This window comes from Rhinopithecus bieti, unplaced genomic scaffold (assembly GCF_001698545.2).
Source record: "Rhinopithecus bieti isolate Rb0 unplaced genomic scaffold, ASM169854v2 scaffold_110, whole genome shotgun sequence".
Taxonomy (NCBI): Eukaryota; Metazoa; Chordata; class Mammalia; order Primates; family Cercopithecidae; genus Rhinopithecus; species Rhinopithecus bieti.
In genome coordinates, this window is record NW_016803311.1 from 2,902,447 (window position 1) to 2,908,446 (window position 6,000).

General features: G+C 41.2%; 1 protein-coding gene across 1 annotated transcript in view; it reads right to left on the minus strand.

The window, feature by feature from the left end:
• RERG (RAS like estrogen regulated growth inhibitor) overlaps positions 1-1,250 on the minus strand; it is a 135,153-nt gene extending 133,903 nt beyond the window's left edge. Inside the window, exon 1 of the mRNA XM_017873674.1 lies at positions 1,096-1,250. The gene's annotated coding sequence lies outside the window, so the exon portion shown is untranslated. The remainder of the gene's footprint in view (positions 1-1,095) is intronic.
• Between the last annotated feature and the right edge of the window lie 4,750 nt (positions 1,251-6,000).

The window sequence follows — 6,000 nt, forward strand, 5'->3', positions numbered from 1 at the left end:
GACAGTATCCACCAGCATTGAGAGGTTGACCTGCTATGGGAAATGACTTCCCTTAAGGAATAGTATGATGCCATGTGAGGGCACCTCCCTATGGGGCTCCTCCCTGATGGGGCTAGAGGGATGAGTTCTGTGTGATGACCCTTTACAGACAAATGCATGGAGTACCTTCACCTCCTTTTTTGCGTAACCCCCTTACTTTTGTGTAAAAACCTCCCCAGTAAATGTTGGACTGTGAGTCTTGGAGGACATCTAGCAGGCCCATGGAACTGCATACTATATGAGATATCTAGGGTTGGAAGTTAAAACAAAACTGTGGCAACATGCAGAGATACTCATGGGGTTTTCTCTGATCCTCCTACAAGGAGGTGAAAGGGATTTTGCATGTAATCAAGTTGCCACTGGGGAATAATGTCAGCCAGATTCCTCTGTGAGGGGACAGTGAGTTACTCAATTGGGAAAGCCCTAGAACAGAGCCCAGGGAGTTTCCATAGTCATTTATATGTCCTGGGTTCACCATCTTCTGACAGGTGGCTGTCTCTGGGGACCACTCAGTGCCTACTCTCACCCTAGAGCACTGCTGGTCATGGTTGGTGGCATGGTACACCTGCCCTTCTTTGAAGGAGATGGAGAAGGTGAATCCATCCAACAGCTCCCGTTTGATATGTCGCATGGAACTCTGAAAAGAGAGTATCCAAAAGCCAGGCCATGTGGCGTCAATGACCAGCCTTGCTGTTTTCCCAGGCGGTCACCCAGATTAGAACTTTCCTCCCAAGATTAGGCACATAGGAGCATCTGCAGAGAATCTCCAGTCAGAGAGGAAGCTAGATGACAGATTGAAGTCTCAGGATGAACATATGAAAAGAAAAGCTTTGTCCCCAACACTCCCTTTCCCATCCTGCCAGCTATGACCAGAGTATGAATCTGACAGACCCACCTGTCTCCCAAACCCTGACAACCTGCTCCTGTTCAGGGAGGACCCCTCATCTCTTGCTTCCCTAAAACACATGGTGATGGGGAGGGGTATGGAACAGCCCTGATTGGATCACAGCTGAGGCCTTTCCTGGAAGGGCCTACCCCTGGGCTGCCCTGTGTTACCTGTGGGTGCCTTCTGCCAAATGACCAGAGGCGTTGAGGGTGAGGGTTCAGCTAATGTCCGCAGTCTTTGGAAAGATTCTCACTTTGGCCTTTGTCGAGACAAGGACATAGACAAATTGAGATACAGCAGGAGAACATCTTGCTCCCTTGAGCATCCCCACCAATGGCTGGATATGGAGCTATCCCTAGAATGTGGGTGTCTAGTTACCAGAGTTCTAAATTCTGTTGAGGTCTGTCCCCAAGGAAGTTAGGTCACTTCTTCAAGGTTCCATCACCGAGGTTCCTTCCTTCCATAAGACTTACTCAAAGGCCCCACTCGGCTTCTGACCACTCACTCTCCCCTTACCAACTTCTTATTTTTTCTATAAGTTATTGAGGTACAGGTGGTCTTTGGTTACATGAGTAAGTTCTTTAGTTGTGATTTGTGAGATTTTGGTGCACCTATCACCTGAGGAGTATACACTGCACCCTGTTTGTAGTCTTTTATCCCTCATCCCCCTTCCACCCTTCCTTCCAAGTCCCCAAAGTCCATTGTATCATTCTAAGCCTTTGCATCCTCATAGCTTAGCTTCCACATATCAGTGAGGACACACTATGTTTGGTTTTCCATTCCTGAGTTACTTCACTCAGAATAATAGTCTCTAATCTCACCCAGGTCACTGCAAATACTGTTAATTCATTCCTATTTATGGCTGAGTAATATTCCATTATATATATATACCACAGTTGCTTTATCCACTCAGTTGATGAGCATTTGGGTTGGTTCCATGATTTTTCAGCTGTGAATTGTGTTGTTATAAATATGAGTGTGCAAGTATCTTTTTTGTATAATGACTGATTTTCCTATGGGTAGATACCCAGTACTGGGATTGGTGGATCAAACAGTAGTTCTACTTTTAGTTCTTTAGGGACTCTCCACACTGTTTTCCATAGTGGCTGTAGCAGTTTACATTCCCACCAGCAGTGAAGTGTTCCCTGTTCACCACATCCACATCAACATCTACTGTTTTTTTTTTTTTTTTTTTTTTACATTTTTTAATTATGGAACAAATTGCAGGAATAAGGTGGCATTACATTATGATTTTGATTTGCTTTTTCCTGATCATCAGTGATGTTGAGCATTTTTCTTATGTTTGTTGGCCATTTGTATATCTTCTTTTGAGAATTGTCTATTCATGTCATTAGCCCACTTTTTGTTGGGATTGCTTGTTTTTTTCTTACTGATTCATTTCAGCTCCCCTATGTTGGAGTCAAGGACTCTGGTTCTTCTGGCTCCTGTCCAGAGTTCTGCCTACCTTGCTGTCTCCAGCTGTCACATAACTGTGCTCCTGGATCTCCAGCTTTCAAGTAACACACGTGATGTTTTAGCTTTCATCAACCTCCATTACCTTAAAGCATTCCACTAGGAATTACCTTTAGTCTTAAGAGACCAGGGTGTTCCTTTCCACAAAGTGTTTACTGTGAATTTTTTTTTTTTTTTTTTTTTTTTGAGATAGAGTCTTGCTCTGTCACCCAAGCTGGAGTATAGTGGCGTGATCTCAGCTCACTGGAAGCTCTGACTCCCGGGTTCATGTCATTCTCCTGCCTCAGCCTCTCGAGTAGCTGTGACAACAGGTGTGCACCACCACACTTGGCTAATTTTTGTATTTTTAGTAGAGACAGGGTTTCACCAGTCTGTTGGCCAGACTGGTCTAAAACTCCTGGCCCCAAGTGATCTGCCTGCCTTGGGCTCTCAAAGTGCTGGGATTACAGGCATGAGTCACTGCACCCAGCCCCACTGTGGTTTTGAGGGATGTTTTCCATTGCCCCTTCTTTTGCTACAGTGAGGGAGGCTTTCTACTGATGTACAACTCTCTAGCAACCTTGGTAGGAAAAGAAGAGTCTGAGATTTGGGTACTCCCTATAAGACATTGTGTTGGGAACAGGCCCCAAAATCTGGCCATAAACTGGCCCCAAAACTGGCCATAAACAAAATCTTTGAGCACCGTGACATGCTCATGATGGCCATGATGCCCATGCCCACGCTGGAAGGTTGTGGGTTTACTGGAATGAGGGCAAGGAACACCTGGCCCACCCAGGGCAGAAAACCACTTAAGGCGTTCCTAAACCACAAACAATAGCATGAGCAATCTGTGCCTTAAGGACATGTTCATGCTGCAGAAAACTAGCCAGAGCCCATCCCTTTATTTCGGCCCATCCCTTTATTTCCCGTAAGGAATACTTTTAGTAAATCTTATGACTGGCTTGCTGTCAATAAATATGTGGGTAAATCTCTGTTCAAGGCTCTCATCTCTGAAGGCTGTGAGACCCCTGATTTCCCACTCCACACTCTATATTTCTGTGTGTGTGTCTTTAATTCCACTAGCGCAGCTGGGTTAGGGTCTCCACGACTGAGCTGGTCTCAGCAACATTGCCTATTATGTATCTAAACCTCCACTTTATAGTGAAGTGACCCTCACTTTATAGGTACTTAATAAATGATGGAAGTTTCCTCAGGTCTACCCTATGTGGATGGAAACCGATCACTGGCTGCTTTACAGGATTTTGGTTTTAATATTTTGTGACAACATACTTATGTTACTTTTGGTTCAAGGAATAGTTCATTTAGGAGTTTAATAGTAAGAATTTGTTAACAACAAGAACAGAATTTTTACCCCTGCATTAGATTAATTCCATAAATTTTTTAACAGTTATTTGTTTCTACATTTTAATAAAAAACAACAGGTTTAAACTCTGAAACATAGATTAAAATCAGACTAAAATAATTGCCAGTTTCTTTTAATCACAGAGGAAACTGGGCAAGGAAAATCTTAGGATGGAGAAACTGATAAACACTAAATTAGGAGCACGTGATTTGATATATGTAACCTAACCGGGAAGCAGACATGCATTTTTCTCATTTTAAAGATAAAGAATGGAAATATGTGATTTTCCTCTGTGTCCAGCAAGTCAGGGGCAATGAGTTAGGCAATGAGCTCCCACAAAGTTGTCTCTGAGACACGTTACTTCTCACATAATGCAATAGACATGAATGGAAGTGATTAATGTCCTAGAGTGTAATAATTAATCTATCAGCTTCCTATTGTCAATAAGAATGCAAACAACAATCTCTAACACTGAGATAGCGTTTTTGTAATGTTCTAATTTCTTTCACTCTACTTTTCACCACATCATTTTAGAGAAAAGGACACTGAGAGCTGAAGTGCATTTTGTCTAAATTTATAAGGGTAATAATTATTAAGTACAAGTTAGATTTTTTAAAATGTAGTGTGGATTTTGTTTTGAGAAACATATATTTGACCATTTAATCTTTCACTTACAGGTTATCTATATTGCTTATTCCTTTAACAGACATTACTGAGGCCCTAATATACCCAAGATACTGTGCTAGATTCTGAGGATACTTCAAGGAATGATTTAGACACAGTTCATCCCCTGCATAATTTATAGTATATTGATGAGGACAGTTATTAAGCAAGGGATGAATATTATAAAACAATGTCAGTGTTTTCCACACTTGCCTCATGGTTAGTCTCAGGTCTAGTGTGGTATCTTTCTTCTGCAACAGACTGATAGACTCAGCCACACCGGATGTTAGTTGGATGATAACTCCTTTGAAAGAACCAAGACTCATTAAGTATACATAAAGAGGGTTAGTGCTGTTCAGGGGACAGGAATAGAAATCATGTCTTCCAGAGGTTTACTTAAATAGGTAGACTGTGAGGCTGAATTTCAATGAAGAGACTTAGGTGAACATCATCAAGAATACAAAGACAGGAATTTCCCAGGGCAGGAAAGGAAGGAGTACATTGTTCAGACCAGATTCAACATATGCAGGGGCAATGTCCATAAGCTATATTTTTTTGAAGAGGATAAAGAATGGACGAAACAGAAGCAAAGGCCAGAGTTACTCTAAAAAAAATAGCTGTGGCCAATAAGTGGCTTAGTGGGCAGATGCTATCTTCAATGAGGCAATTCAAGGCTTTGCTGATAGGCTTCTCTAGGGGCTACTTTAGTCAGGAAGAGGAGAGAATCTCCTAATACAGTCCACTTCCTTAATGCAACCAGGAATCAAATGAGAAACTCATTTAAAATTCCAAGAAAATTGGGTGGGGAGGGAGAATATTTTTCTTAGAAAAAAATCCCCTTCTAGGTATAGGCCCTAACATTGTTGGGTAAATATTTGGATATTATGATTAGCTAAGAATGGAGACCATCAAAAATCAGGCTGAATAACAATGGCTTATTGACAAATTGCCTTTTAAGGAAGGCAAGTCCAGTTGACCTCAGAAGCTCTTCAAGTGAGATTATTTAAGTTTTAAGTGGAATCTAAATTTGTTGGGACAATAGAGTATAACTTAGAGATTTATGGGGAAAACGTCAAGAAAAAAAAACATCTTTAGGCTGGCAGCTGAAGAATTACTCTTTGGGAAAAAAAAAGGTCTAATGGAGATTGCTACTAAGTTCTTTGCTATGAAGTGTGCAATGTAAATTTGGTCTTTTATTTCTGCAATTAAAATCTGCATTGTGACTTGCATTTGACTTTGAAGCACGTCACCAAGTATTGTGTTCTTATTAAAGTTGATACAGGAAAAACTAAAGATTATTCATATGGAGTGCCAACTGTGGATTATAATAGTCCTAATAATAGATACCACTTACTTAGCATTACTATGCCCTAAATGTTTTCCTTATGTTGTCTTATTTGCCCTTTACCCCAATTATATGATTTAGTGTGTAATTGCAGTTTTAATTGCCTTGGCTTGAATTGACCTATATCATTACTTCTCATCTTCCACCGGCAAAACTTAGTCACATGTTAACACCATAATGGGCACCAGCAAATAGAGCCTCCAGCTGTACTATTTCTTCCCAGATATAACTCTCTACTGTAAAAGAGAGAGC